Genomic DNA, 15,830 nt, shown 5'->3' with positions numbered 1-15,830 from the left:
TATTGCTAACCTGAAGCATAATGACTGCTCATTATAAGGTAATTAGGAGAGCTAAGATCAAGAACTGTCAATAATTTGATTTACTCCATATAAGGTAAAAAGTTATCTTTGCTATAAAGGCAATTCCAATTGCATCCTTTGAAAAAGCAACAAAAGCTATTGCTTTTATAGGATTAAGTCATATCCTGAGATCTCCCTCCAGCCAGGCACTAGGGCCCATGTCACTGCAGGTCTATGGGATGAGGGCACAGCATTGTATAACTGTTCTGCTGCCTGCACTCCTGCTTAGCATAAAGCCCTCCTTCACAGCCTTCAGTGAAACAGCTTGGTACAGAAAACTGCAGTGCTCAAGGACACATAAATTTAATGTTTTCTGTACAGAAGAACTTATACACAGCAAATTTACTTGATCTTTCAATCTTGATTTTTTTTTTTTTTTTTTTTTTTTTTGCTATTTTTGCTGTCAATTTAGTGTAGCTTATTAAAGACAGTGAAAAGAAATGGCCTTTAGCAGGGATTTACATTCCAGTCAAACAGTCTCAAATTCTTCCAGAAAGAAGAGCTACTGAACTGGGTTTCTAGCTTCCAAATAACTCAAGCACAAATTCTAGATGTTGACAATACACTGTACTTCTGCATTGCCAATGAATTGCTATTTAATACATTCCAACTTAAAGTGATACCTGTGCAATTAGGCTCCAAGTATGTGACACCACACTGACAGTGACAGTTCAAGCGGCTAAGTCTCTAACACCTTCCTGTCCACTTATATGGAAGATAGCCCACTAACGGGTCCACTAACGGAAAGCACAACTGATCCCCATGCCCTGACATACAGGCTGGTGCTGGCCACCAGATTGTGCCCTGGTTCACAGCTTGAGGTGGCAGAAAGGCTGCAATGAAAAAGCAAAGTCTTCATAATCACAGTGCCTTCCCTCCACGCTCCAGGCTGAGTACCTCTGTTGGGATCAGCCCCCACTCTCACCAACCCGCTGCCCATTTCTGAGCAGATGGAGCATGCTCTGCTCCCATCCCAATATGCTGTAAAATAATGAGCAAGGGAGTCCATTCCTGCACAATCTGCCCCAAATCAAGCTCTAGATGTATCCTTCCAGTTCTGTTAGCGTATTTATAGAATCCCATGCAGGGACATTATTCTTTTAAAAATATTACAATAAAATGCTGCAAGTGATTGTTGTAAAAAAAAAAAAAATCCATCATAACATCATTAAAAATTAACAAAAAGAAAGCATTAGTGTTGTCTTACTAACTGGAGGGTAGGTCTCACTGTTAAATTGGGAAGGGCAGCAATGAAAGGCATTTTTAGATTGGTGTTTCCATTCTTTTGCATGGTTCAAAAGTCCTGCATAATTAATACTGCAGTACTTAATAAATGCTTATGAACCTACTACCTCCCTGCTCTTTCTGTCTAATTAGGTGATTGACTTCAGGCATACTATAAATTATAATGACAATTTAATTACTTTTTTAATGTGCACACTTACAAGATTTATAAACAGGAACAGAGCAGTACAGTGTGCTAAATACAAGAAATACCATGAGCAGGAGTGCAGCACAAAGTGCTCCAGCCTTTCTAGAGCCCAAGCATCTACAAGGCTGGGAGCTTTGCTATCTGCAGTGTCTGGCACAATTTTCCCTTTCTCTCCTGAACACCCTGGTATGCTCCTCTCCGCTTTTTCTTTTGGAACCTGGGAAAGTCTATTGGTTTCACAGCAGGAACCTAAACCAATTCCAAAGAGAAGTCAGCCAAGAACTTGGGTGTACCTTAAGTAAGTTGTCTGCAAAAATGAAAGACCCCTTCCCTTGTTTTAAATAAATCATAAAACTCCATTCTCATTTTATCACAATGCAGTCACTACTAAAGCTCGCAGAGGGCTGAAACCTTCCACAGTATTTCAGCTAGCACAGACAAATTGACAAACACCACAGATTTCACAATGCCACAAGGAGATCCCTCCTGGTGAGGAGACAGCAATGTGTATATGAAAATATTTTGTACTGCCAGGTGGGGTTTAGGCTCTTCTCCCATGTAACAGTGATAGGACTAGAGGGAACGGCTACAAGTTGGGTCGGGGAGGTTCATGTTGGATATTAGGAAAAATTTCTTCTCAGAAAGAGCAGTAAGTCATTGGCAAAGGCTGCCCAGGAAGCTGGTGGAGTCACCATCTCTAAAAGTTTTCAAAAAACATGGAGTTGTGGCACTGAAGGACATGGTTAGTGGGCATGGTGGTGATGGTTGGTTGTTGGACTTCATGATCTTAGAGGTTTTTTCCAACCTTAATGATCCTATGATTCTCAGCATGCTTACTGACAGTGCTGGCATCTCTGTAACCAGAACTGCTTGAAGGGAGAGAAAAACAAGGAGACAGGGCCATTCACGGTGCGCGAATTCACTGTTTTAAGCCTCACCTATAAAAAGTGCTGAACAGTCAAGAGGGAAGTGTAAGCGTAAGTACATAACCAAGGTGCAGTGTTACAATATTGACTCCGGTTTTTCTTTTTAGGGAAAAAAACATCCCCGAGGCCTGTCCCAGGCAGCTAGTCTGCACCCCTATGGCTGACTCCCCCAGCCAGCGGAGGTGCACATGGAGCAGCACCTCAGAGCTGCAGCAGGGGATTGCAAGGGGCTGCTTTGTCTGCATTTTCCGCTTTCAGAGCGAACAATGGATCACCTCTGGAGCCAGCACTGCATCCCGCCTGCACACAGCTGGTGATTGATGGAGGGTCAGGAGGGCAGCAGACTTTGGGTGCACAGCCTTGGATTGCTTTATCAAGAATGGCAAGAGGCCATGTGCTACAATAACACAGCAAATACTTCCTTTTACTGCAGCACAAATTCCTTCCTCTCTGCAAGCTGAATTCAAAGCTTTTGATTCTCTTCTAGGAGCATGTGCAAGTCCTACATTGTCAAAACTGTGCACATGAAGAGTTGCATTTTTATTCCTGAGACCATTTGGTTCCAAACATTCTCCCTTAAATGGAGTCAACCATGTCTGTGCTGAAATCACCTGCAGTTGTAAATGTGGAACCCAGAGGTTTACAGACCCGATAAGCAGTGAAAGAAGACAGCTCTCCCTCCTCCTCAAAAATTGAAACTATACAGTAAGAAAACCTGTAAAACTGCATAACTGACCACAGCATTTCTCAGTGAAATTGTTTCCAGAAAGAAAAGCATAGTGCTTTCATAGAACTTAAAAGTTCTACCACAATATAAATGTTGTTCCTGGTTTAAATGAAGCATTATGAAAGTAATAGTCTTCTGAAATACTGAGATACTAACATTTAACAGCAGTTGAACTGCCAGATTAATTACAATTTAACGAGTTACAAGACCTGGAATATTGGTACAGCAGCACGATATCTTTCTGCAAAGTAAAACTGAAGCAAGATTTAGAGTGTTCTGAAACAAGCTGGCTTACTGTGTAAGGCCTTTCAGGGTTTTGTATCCTGCTTAGAGCACAGGTGAAATACTTCAGAATGTGCTGCAGTTTTAAATTTTCTTCCAGCCAGCTTTTGCTTTGTTTCACTTTAGCTGGTTCTCTCTCTGTTTATCTACCAAGATGTTTTAAAACCTCATTTAACTGCTTTGAGGGTGACAGTGTACCTTAATGCCCCAACAGGGCAACAAGGACGGAAAGATGTAATGCCAGACATTGTTCTTAGAGGGTTAGGATTAGGCACTCGTGTCCAAAGCAATCTTCAAACCAGAGGTCACAATTTCAGTTCTCTTCCCTGCTGACCAGAGCTGCAACATTAGGAAAATAGCTGGCTGCCTCCCCACAGGCTGCAGAAGCCAAACCAATGACAACCAATAACAAAATAATTGATTAATGACTATAACATCTAGCATTAGATCATGACTTGCCAGTTTTGGAGACTGTGGGGAGCCAGCTCAAGCCTAGGGAGTGAAACCAGCAACTCGTGGTTTTGAGCAGCACAAGGGAGGCAGCGACACCGTGACAATGCCTACACCTCAGTGGTAAGGCAATGTCATCCTTCCACACATCACTGCTTGGGCTCCACAGCAGAAGGAGCAGGTAGTTTCCCTCCCGTAGGTCTCAAGGTATGTTACAGTACAGCAATGGATTTGCATAATCTCAGTCAAATGATGTATTAAAAATTTCACCATCGATTTTGAACTTGAATGCTCTGGAACTGAGCAAAACAAACGGCGCTCAGGTTTGCAAAATGGGAGGTCTGAGGGTAGAAGCATCTCAATTTTCTTACAGCCCTATTAAGCAGATAACAAGTAGGCCAAACATCTCCATTTCAATAAAGTGCACAGATTTAAAGATTTAAAATATAGTATTATATAATATTAATTAACAATCATAATACACACTGAAGTTTCTGAAGTAGGGAAAGCTTTTGCATAGCTCAGAAGCCAAGAAGCCACGTTTCTCAGAAGCCAAATCTGCACACAGGCAACTTGTCTTCTGAGTATTTTCATTCCTTTTTCAGAGAAGACTGGGAAGCTAATATTAGCATCAAACTGTGTCATATTTTAAATACTTTTTCCATATGAACTGAGAGATACCTGAGGAGCCACCATGATGTCACAGAAAAACAAGTCGAACGCAGCTTTTCTGCTACTCCCACCTTCAGGCTGTGCTCCAACACTCTGCTCCCCTTTGCTCAGAGATGGGAGTCATATGGTCCTAGAGCTAGCTAACTGTATGTACTTGTGAATAGACACCAAGCAGATAAACACTAGCACGCATAAATTTGTTTTTTATCAATATATATTCTGGTACTTACTGTCAGAGTGATTTATTCAAAAAAGGTTTTCAAAGGCAAAGACTGGCTTAAAGAGAAAAAAACCAACAAAATCTTTAAGAAGATAAATTCCAGTCCTGACTTCTGCCACTGCAGACCCAGGATCCCAATTGAGTACAACAGAAGGAGCCTCCTCACTAGGTTTCTCTCACAAAGCCAAAAGGAAAACTGCTGTGAATAACTGAGGAGCCCAAGAAAGTTTCTTCAGTCTACTGCCTGAACAAAACCCCTTTCGAGTGGAGCCACTTGAGACGGGCTGGGCAACAGCATGGAGAAACACAGAGGCTCTGCATCTGGATGCTATGGCATGAGGCAAGTGGAGCTGATGGTTTTGCATGCAGCACAACATAAAGACAAAGGCAACCAAAAGTACAGAAACACATCGCTTTTGCTGCTTGTGGATGCACCTACAAACACTCAGTTTCACTTCTCACAGTTATTCAAATCGTCCACTCCTCGTGGGTTTGCAAATCTAAGTTGCAAGTCACACAGAATAGATCTGTTAAGAGCCTGCTGGTGCATCTGACCATGACAAAAGGATTAAAAAAAAAAAAAAAAAAAGAAAGAAAGAAAGAAAGAAAAAAAGAACAAAATACACTAAGCATTTCTGGACTCCAGATTGTCTGACTTGGATCCAGAGGACACATTTGATTTCCACTGATTGCTGCCTCCCAAAAATGTGACCTAAATGTGCTGCTCACCAGGGGTGGGGGACAGGGTTGCACAAGTATCAGTGACAGTCACTTATGCCATTAGTCAGAAACCAAAAATTGAAAGAACCACTTTGATTGATAACAGAGCTCATCAATTCCTCCAACAGGAGGGCACACGAAGACCTTATTCTTCTGTACTGATCAGTCAGAACACGTTTTGAGACACAAAATTCCTGGACTCTGTTCACAGCTCTTAAATAGTTCCGTGTCTGGACCTGGGCAAGAGGTTTCAATCTTCTGTGCTTTCGCAAAATAGTAATAAGAATGCATACCCACCTCACAGAATAGAGGCTTCATCAATGTTTCTAGCTCACTCTCAGCTTCTTAAGTAAATAGTCCTGCAAAAGTACAGAGTATCATTATTTAGAATCATAGAATCACTCAGATTGGAAAAGATCTTAAAGATCATCGGATCCAACCACAACCTAATCATACCACCCTAACAACCCTCCACTAAATCATGTTAGATTTTATTTCCTTCAAAAATTTAAATTCTATTTCGCTCTCTTTTTTTTTCTTCTTCTTTTTTCTTTTTTTCTTTTTCTTTTTTTTCTTTGAAACAAATAGAAACAATTGTGGATGCAAAATCAGCATGCCTGCCTGGAAACCAGTCCCAGGCTCCTGCCTCATGCATACATGTACATATATATCATAGCATATTCCACAGTACATACCGCTGGTCTATGAATAGGTCGCTAGGACACAAGCCAAGCAATGCACATCTAAATCTGAATGCTGAACAAACAAAAACGTGGGTATTTTTAAGTTCAAAACTCCTTCCTAAGAACCTCACGTGCTCCCAGCCCCACGGTCCTGGTGCGACATATCAGAGGCAGTTTTCTGAGGCGCGGTGGTGTCTTCTGAATCACTGCCATTACCCGAGAAAACCCCAGGAAGTGGTTTGAATGAGAAGCTGGACCCAACTTGCGTAGGTATCAGCTGATGTCAGAGTACACACAGCACAAAGCCATAACAATAAGGACATTGTGAAACTAGGAATAACCTTCTCTTATCTCCTGGAGTTTGGGAAATCATTTCTAACCCTGTGACTACAGGGCTTAGGAACAAGTCAAATGGTTAATTATTCACCATATACTTTGTAATCAATCTGCATTTCAGGCCAGATCCTTGTATGCCCATAATAACATGAAGATCTCCACGGAGGGAAACAACAGCATGAGCTTTTGGACCTCCTTCTGCAAAGCAATTCGTTTTTCCATAAACAGTTACTATTAAGCAAGGACAAAGCAACAAACCAGACAGCCATCTGTGTAAACCAATTTAAAAGCAGGGTGATCTCATAAAATTTTTTGACCTAACACTCTTCATTTAACTTCTGTCACCCCGTTCTACCCCAGCAAATTCTGTTTTTTAGCCAGCCCTTGGGCTTAGGCTGCGTTTCCACTTTAGGGAAAGCCACTCCTTGAAGGCAGGGTGACTTCAAACCTGTGAAAAGAGCATGTCAGTGAAAATACCTTGGCATATATGGAAGTAGGACAACCTAACAGCCCACACTCCAGAGGGTGTTACAACCACGACACTTGCCAGCTGAGCTTCATAGAAGTATGAGGTCAGGTGAGAGCAAAGATTCTGGCCACTGGCTATAAAGCAATTCCTGCTGAACTGTGCTCCTTCTTATAAGCCAGAGAGAAACCAGCAGCAGCACTCAGCACAACCATTTTAGAAGAGATGATGATCCTGGTAGCCTTAGAGCAACGTTGACAAACCCACACATACCACAGCCATCCCATACTCACTGAGCTGGCCACAGCGTCTATGGAGTGCTCTAGCTCTTCAGGCTTGACTCTAATGAAACATCGGGCAAAACCCACCAAATGAAACAAGTAAAATACCTAGGGGATGGCTGCAAGCAATTAACATTCATGACCACATGAGTGGAAATACGCAAACTTAAAAAGGCATATAGAATACAAACATATAAAAGAAGGTAACTGGAAAAAAATAGGGATATTCTCTTACCATTTCCAAGTACCCGAACAACACAACGGTCTATTAACTTGATTTAAGTGATAGAAGGAAGCATTCACTTCTTCAGTATAGAAGGATGACTTTTCTAATCCATGCAGTGCAGACATGGTTAAGAATTACTTCCTACAGCACCAGGGCTTGTTATATTCACTCTTTCTCCTCAGTGTGCAGTTTCAAACACTTATTACTTCACTGTTCCCCTTCCGCAATCGGTGATATTTGTGTGCCTGATAGCTGTGTTTGCTTTAAAGTAATAGCTGTGAGCCGAGGTAAGCTGCCCTTCTGACCCACTGTGTAATTGTACAAGTGTTTGTGCAGCAATAACTCGTCATAGCCATAAAGCAGCATTTCTCTAATTGGCGCCTGCTGAATGCACCAGCACCCTCTGCAAACGCTGTGGCTTTTTATTGGCAGCCTCTCCAACTGCCTCACTCTCCTTAACATGGAATCTCCCTTCCATCATTAGAGAACACTCATGACGATACTATTTATTTCATATTGTGTGTCAGCAAATGCTAGTAAAGATTAGCTTTAAAAGATTGAGTAGTATCAACAGCTGCCTTGGGAATTCGTTAGAGAAAAGGGAACAGTTCTGACCTTTGAGTCTGTGTTTCAGCACCTTTCTGATATGCTTCTGAGCAAAAGTTCAAGCTGTGCCTCACTTTGCTTTGTCACACCTTGCTAGATGTAAAGCAGAGGACAGGAATTCGGAAGAAGCCAGGCTGAGCCTGATCTCCATACCTTCGGAGCTGCCATACCAACTGATGTTGGCACACGTGATGATTTCTCAGCTTCCTTCCTTCATTGTCTTTTCTCGGCTATTGCTCTGAGCGCTTACCCAGCCATTTCCAACAGCTCTGCTGTTTGTTGCCACATTACACAAAATCTCAAAAAACGGCTTAGAAAACACTAAAATATCTGTACTATCTTGGCAAGCAGGTAAACATGGGAGCAAACACTACCTAAACAACCGAATGCCTGTGTTTTCTTACCAGCTCTGGAGATTTTGTGCACTGTCCAGCAAGGCTGGAAGAAACACACAATACTTTATCACATATCTTGGACTTTCCATTTCTACCACACAGGCATCTTGTTATCAATTTTTATAGGGGGTGGAAATGGGAAAGGAAATTCCTGGAAAAGATTACAATTGTCTAACAAGCTTTTGATATCTTTTAAACAGCTGAAACATTAATTTTTTGGCGGCACTGTCAAAAGTCTATGAGGGCTTCCTGGCTGCAGTGGAAGAAACAGTACATCTAGTTCAACTACAAGCTGTACTTTTAAAAAAAATCCATATGAAAACAGACTCATTATTCACTTTTCTGTTACATAGTTTTGACCTGCTCTTTCAGTACTATTTTTGTGAGACCATGCATTCTCAAGAATTGCAGCTTAAAACTAATGCTTTAATAAACTGTTGTTTATATTATAGTCAGAGTAGAACAAAATAAAGCTACAAATGACATTTTTATATGAAGTCAAGAAAAAGATTCATGTGTCTGAATACTTTAGTTACAGTATGGTAGGCATGATTATTATTTCCTGTAAAGCCAAAGCGTAGCTTTAAAGAACTGGAAAAAGGCAAGTCTGAGAGCAGAGCACGGATATCACTGAGGCCTCTGAAGAGTAGATACTGAGCGTACATAGCAATACAATTTTAATGCAAGTCTCCCATAGAGTATTACGGGAATGTTACCACAGAACAATGGCAAGAAATGGCCATGAAAAAACTACTTGGACTCATCAAAATATCACCATGTTGTATTTCTGCAAATGTCTCCCTTCCTGGTGAAAGGAGAAAAAAAAATAGCAAGATGCTGGTTTGCAATGAGACAAGCAAGAGAATGACATTTTTTAAAAGCGACCATGGAATCACAGAAATTAGATCACGAAGGAAATGGCCAAAGTTTATTAGATCATCTCATACCCAAAGAAGAAAAATCTATGTGGTGTATTCTACAATGTTTCACCCGTGTCACTTTCAAACTCATCAGCTCTGCTGGTTTCCATCTGGAGAATGGGCCTTTATCATAATGGCTTTTTCCTGATATTCAAGCTAATACTTCTTTTGTTCATTTGCACCTTTTTATTCCTTTAAACCTCTTTGAGACTGCTATACCTTTTTTGATGGTCACGCCTTCGAAACTTTTAACACCGCATCTAATCTAATAACAATCAAATTCAACAAATTATTAAATGATAAGTTAACAGGAGCAACCAATCTTCTGATCTGTAGCCCTGCTCCCTCTATTACTAGTGGGAAATTTCTAGTGGAAAGAGAATAGAGCTCTTGGTCAAGAATCAAGAGTGTGGAAAAAAAAACTATCGTCATAATTGAGAGAAAAGCTACATTTCATCAGTACATGACCTGAGCTTAATGGGGAATGGAGATCTGCTAGGATCTTTACTCAACATGACACTCTACAATTTGGTTACACTAAACAAAACCAGTTACTTCTACTTCTCCCTGAACACTAGTTAAAGGGGGCTTTATGAGCTTTGTGTCTGCCAGTTGCCATAACCCCATTTCTTTCTTATTCCAAAATTACAGATTTCTACTTTTCAGATTTCTGACTAGCTTTTGTATATGAAAATCAAAAAATATGAGGAAGCAAGGGGTTTCGTGCCGCAGGCTGACATTTGACCTCTCAATGCAGGGACAGTAGATGGCAGGACCTCACAGACTGATTTCTGTCACGTCTGTCCCTCAACACACACAGTCACAAAGGAGCATACAAGAGAAAAACTCTTCAGAAATGTACGTTTACTTCACTGACTAAAAGTATAAATATGTACAGAAAAGGAAAGGCTTCACATGGAGTCCATCCACTATGGAACAAGTTTGTAAAAACAAAGTGACTATCTGAAAAGGAATTTCATTTTTTTATTTAGTCAAAACTTGGAATTGGAATTGCAAGTGGGTAGCAACTGGCTTGAGAAGAAGACAGTCCAGACAAATTTCTGGAAGTCTCCTCAATGCTAAAAGCCAGTTACTAAAAAGTAAAAGTGAAAATACAAGACTACAGACATTGGGCAAACTCCTCAGCAATCCTGAATTAGTGCCTTGTACTGCACTCCTGTTATTAGTGATTTGCAGTACCAAGTAAATCCCTCATAACAACAATATTATTGAAGTACCCCTGCACTGTCCTGACTTTATCAAGGCTCCAGAGGATGTCAGTGTGGGGTATTTCTTTCTCACCTTTTACCTCTTGTTTCCAAGTCAGCCACAATACCCTGTGAAGGGTCAGGTCAGGGTCTGCCTGGGAAAGATTTCAACCTGGACCGGAAGGGAACAGAATCCCTTTACCTGGAGTAACTCTGTCCCTAACGCGCTGCCACTTCAGGATTCGTGTGCAGCTTTGCATCTGTGGAGCAGCGTCTGGCTCCAGCTGGGCTGAGTCACCAGCAACAATGCGAGGTCCTGCATGAAAAATGCTCACTTCGTGAAACTTGAGAGAAATACTTCCACAAGCAAAATTCCTACAGGAATTACAGTGCTGTGTATATACAGGAAACAAAACAGAAGACAAAGAAAAGACATTGCCATGGTTTATAGGACTTGCTGTAGGGCTACCAATGTAAAGAAGATGCCTTTCCCCTCTGTCAGTACAGACTTGCAGCATCTTCATTCTTTCTCCAAATAAATGTGTGCATTCTTTCCAAACTAATTATATTCCAGGGCAACATTAAAAGTCTGTCAAGTTCCTGACAGCCTGGTCTTAGATCTCAGGCAGTTTTAGAAAAGTCACTGGCTGCATGTAGGAAGAAGGACAGGTGGGCAGAGGTTTCAGTACCAGGGCCCGCAACACAGAGCATGCAGAAAGCACTGCAGCATTATCTGAGCCCATTAATTTTAATTTTATATGTTTTATATTGATTTATATATATATGATATATATATAGTGATAAATCTGTTGTTTATTTATTTATTTATATGGAAGGCTATTCACTGACCTTATCACTGCATCGCTTTTCTTTCTCTTGGCTCTTCATTACTCCACTCACTACAAACATTAACAATGTTTAGGAGTGACTCCTTTTTTCCCCTGCAATCAAATTAACATCTAAATGAGGCAATGGCTAATCCATGTTTCCTCCACAACACCTGAAAAAATCACGAAACAAAACCTGAAATAAACTAAGAAACTATCTAAGCTCCTCACCACATAAGTTGACTAAAATTGGAGTTGCTTTGCATTTAGGAACTGGTTCAGTTGTTTTAATGGGGTTTTATGGAAATAGAACGACCATCTTGCGAGATCAAGTATTTACCACTATAATAAGATGATTTTCAGCCAACGCAATCCAAAGACACTATGTTTCCTGAAGCAGTGAAATCACTGCTTTGCCTCATATTTCAGAATACTTTTACTGTGTTCACTCAGCTTGCTGTAGCAACTCTTCTCCAAGGGCAATGTATTTGGTAAGACCCAAGCAGCGCTGCCTGCTCCGTGCAGTCATTTTTCATGCAAAATCCTCCTGTCAGAAGGGAGGGTCATAGCAAGGCCACCTTTGCATCATTTTTGTGGCTCTTTCCACCCAGGCTACCTCTTCACTGTGAGGAGAATTTAGGTACTAAGAGTCCAAACAATACAAAATGACAAAAATACTTATTGGTTGTTGGTATGACCCGCACCATGTATCAGACATCTTAGCAGTTGGAAAGAGCATGCAGTCACAGCTGTACTAAGCAGGAGAGAAGTGAGCTTTACTTCATCTTTTACTTTGACTGACGCATTCCGAAACATTCATGGTAAAGCCTCTGATATCAGTGCACTTGGTCCAGTTTCCATTTTAGCCCAAAAAACATGGCAGTACTTTGAAAGGTGGCCACCAAATGAGCAAAGGCTCTCCCAGTTATTGTTGTGCAAGTGGAGCTGCGTGCCTGCACTGTGTCACCTAAGTCAACAGGGTGTGGGCACACAGCCTAGGCATGAGCTCACCTGAGGGCCATTACCTCAGTCACTGTGTGTACCCAATGATGTCCCCAACACAGCTCGCAGAGAGGAACTGCTGAGCACTGCCAAACATCAACGTAGACAATGTAGACCCAGCAGCCCAGCACACAGGACCAGGAACTGGTGGGCAAACTGTGAACACTTCTTCCTAGCAAGCTACTACCTGATCTGAACAATTTCAAATGACAGCATCATTTGTCTGTCTTGAAATTTGGTGATACCAAGATTTTACACAAGCACTGTAAGTGGAAGCTACCCAAAAATATTACCTTTAACGCACCTTAACTACTTTAATGCCCAATCCTCACAGAAATAGGAGAAATGCAGTCAGTATTAGCCAAAAGATGCTAATGTGTGGCTGTCTATGATTCCTAGAAAGCTATGGCAAAACATATCTGTAACAACATCAGCTGGTTACCAAGTTCTACATTTTCTAAGCACGGTACTTTAGGAAGGATCAATGAATTGCAATGCAAATGAGACAAGATTTACCATGCTTGTTGTGCTTAACCTTTTACAGATTTTGAATTATATAACCAGTTTGCCGTGAATCACAAAGTCTTACTGAAGTGACAGCAAAAAAATTAGAGGCAAATGAAATGATGGCTCAATGAAAACCTTTACATTCCTTCCTCTCCATCGATTTTCCAAGTCTCTTCTTACATGCCATTTCTATTCCTACAACTTCTGTTGAATGCAATTCTTAGCAAATGCTCACCAGCCAGAGGGAAGATAAGGAAATTTGATTCAGACCCAGTGCCTATGCTGTAGGAGGGGCATCTGCCTGCAAGGAATGGTCAGGTATGCGTAAGATGCATCCCACAGAGCGAGGACATCCACAGTACAGAACAACATACACTGATTTTAAAGGCAGCTTTATAGAAGTGCCGTGTCAACAAATGCACAGCCCTTGATTAGTTGGCTTCTACAAGAAGTCTGGTTTCATTCATTAACTACAGTGGCTGGGGCAGTGCATGGGGAGGAGATAGCACACAGACAAATTAAAACGCAGTTCCCCTTTTCCCTCTGGAAGTTTTTAAGTCTCAACACCTTGCACAACAGACATGCACCTGAGTGAAAAACAATAGCAGGCAGTGAGACATGTGAGAGCAGCATGAGACTCTGAAAGCACAGGCTATGCAGAGGGCCACCTGCCAACAGGAAGAAGCCGTGAGGAGGAATTTTGATCCAGTCACTATCCTTCCTCAGCCAAGCAATGCCACGTGATAAACAACACTGGGGGCTTTTGAATCATCCGTCACACTGAGAGCATCCCTATCTGTCAGTTTTATTCTCTGGTTGCCAGGATAAGGACTGGAGTGACTTCTGAGCTAAAGTTCACAAAGAGCTGATCTTGTATTTCCCATCACATCTGTAATGAAAGCACTTAGAAACTGAAGAAGAAAAAGAGGAAATTGCAAAGTGCCTCTCTCTGGGACTGGCTCAAGCTGCTGAATTCATCACAGGTAGCACTCAGAGATCTCACGCCTGTCTCACAGCCTCATTTCCCACGTCACATTTCAAAAGAAAAGCAGAGGGAAAGGAGAAACGGAGATAACTTCTGTCTGCATTCCCCCTCTTCACAATGTGAAGTATTCATCAGCAGGAAACAAACCACAACCACGTGCTCAGCAGGTCACCGGGGCAGGTGCAACTTAACCTTAAATGCACACCACCTGCCACACCTTGAGATTTAAGGCAAGACAGCCCCGTGATGAAGCCCCCGACCTGTTTGCGTTCAGCACACTGCCGCGCTGCAGCCCGGCTCCCAGACCTGCAGCTCGGCTTCACCATGCTTCCCTCTGCGGGGCTGCGAGCTGCAGCAGCATCACCCTCAGCCCAGATTGGCGTCACCCCCCGGAGCAGCTCTGCCCCCAGCTTGGAGCAGCATCACCACCGAGCCCCGGAGTACCGCGGCAGCCCTGCTTCTCCCTCCCCGCCTCAGCCCCAAGCGGTGCCGGGGCAGTACCTGCATCACCCAGCACGGGCAGCCCGTACCTCCCGTCATCGAAGGGATTTAACAGCGTGGAGATTCCTGTTGTCCATTATTTGAGGTCACAGATAAATGCCCAAGTGCGGCCGTGACTCCCATCAATCATAAGTCACTTGCTGATAGAGTGTACGGTAGGAGACCTACTGATGTAAGCTAGTCACCAGAGAAAATACCCACTGATGACGCATATCCAGGCACAAAAATAGTTACAGGGCCCCCAAAGGGATTATTCAACAGCCTACATTTAGATATTCTTACAAGAGACCCGCAGTCAATTTGCTGCTATTAGATGGCTGGGGAACGCTGAAGTTTAAGTTTCCTCAGCAGACATAACCACAAATAGCTGGTTTAAATAAGCTCCTGCAATTACAAGTTGTTTTGTAAATTTTAACACGGAATTACATGGATTAAGCCTAAACAGAACCACTGGCTATAAACTATTGTATAGCCTTCATTTTTAGTACCTACCAATTTCTTCAGCATATTTACTGATTCCTTCAGTATATTAACCCACAATGACAACAACAATTTAAAATTAATTTACAAATGCTCCAATTAAGCCCCTTGTGCTACCCCAGAGTGATGTGTGCTTTCTGTACAAGCACTCATACGTGTTAAGTGGGGAGGGATTTTTAGCGGCACTTCAACATTATCTCCATCACCTTTGTAAAATACTTTTGGCTCGGTTTTTACCCCTCTTTGGCACACACAGAAAAGTTCTGATTAATTAATCTTTCTTGCACAAATCACAATCACGTGCAGGTGAGATAATGACAACATGCAAAACCGCACACCTGCTGTGAGCAGAGGCTGGAAAGAAGGTGCCCAGAGATTCCTTCTCACATAAACTATTCTACAGTTCTGCATAACTGGATTTTTTTAGTAGTAATCTCTAGTTAAAAGCACGGTCCTCTAAATTAACCAACCGAGTTATAATCCCACAGCAATCCTGCCCCTTCAATAGTTTTAGGATACTGCATGTGCTCTCACAGCAACCAAACTCAGCTAGGATGTAACTGAGCTTACCCCAACCACTGATGGCACAACACTTACTGTACAATTCTGGCAATAGTAAAATCCGTATCCTTAGTTGGCTCACTTGAACATCTATGTTCCTTTGCAGAAATGCTTATGGTTCTTAGGAGTTTAAAAGTTAATGACTTTCTACTGCATATTTAAAAGCTAAATATAGGAAAGTATTCTATGACTCCAATGACTACTTCATTGACATACTTCTGGAAAGCATGACTTAGCCAAACAAACACTCCAGGATCTTTAGCGTTTACCCTGCAAAGCAGGGAAAAGAAGAAATGTCCCAGGCTACAAACTCCTCCCTCACTTTCTTCATCTGTGATAGCATTATTACGTAAAAAC

At 41.9% G+C, this 15,830-nt stretch overlaps 1 protein-coding gene across 6 annotated transcripts in view; it reads right to left on the bottom strand.

Annotated features, from left to right (window-relative positions):
• Nucleotides 1-15,830, bottom strand: part of HIVEP2 (HIVEP zinc finger 2) — a 125,807-nt gene that overhangs the window by 67,090 nt on the left and 42,887 nt on the right. For 3 of the 6 annotated variants that reach the window (XM_085217153.1, XM_085217156.1, XM_085217154.1), the window contains one exon: nt 5,787-5,848. The exons of 2 other annotated variants lie outside the window; for them this stretch is intronic. The gene's annotated coding sequence lies outside the window, so the exon portion shown is untranslated. Of the gene's footprint in view, nt 1-5,786; nt 5,849-14,461; nt 14,585-15,830 lie in introns of those variants that run through there. One more of the 6 variants, XM_010707263.4, reaches the window with a different exon arrangement.

Source organism: Meleagris gallopavo, chromosome 2, assembly GCF_905368555.1.
Source record: "Meleagris gallopavo chromosome 2, MGAL_WU_HG_1.1, whole genome shotgun sequence".
Classification (NCBI taxonomy): Eukaryota; Metazoa; Chordata; class Aves; order Galliformes; family Phasianidae; genus Meleagris; species Meleagris gallopavo.
This window is presented reverse-complemented; position numbering and strand designations above follow the sequence as displayed.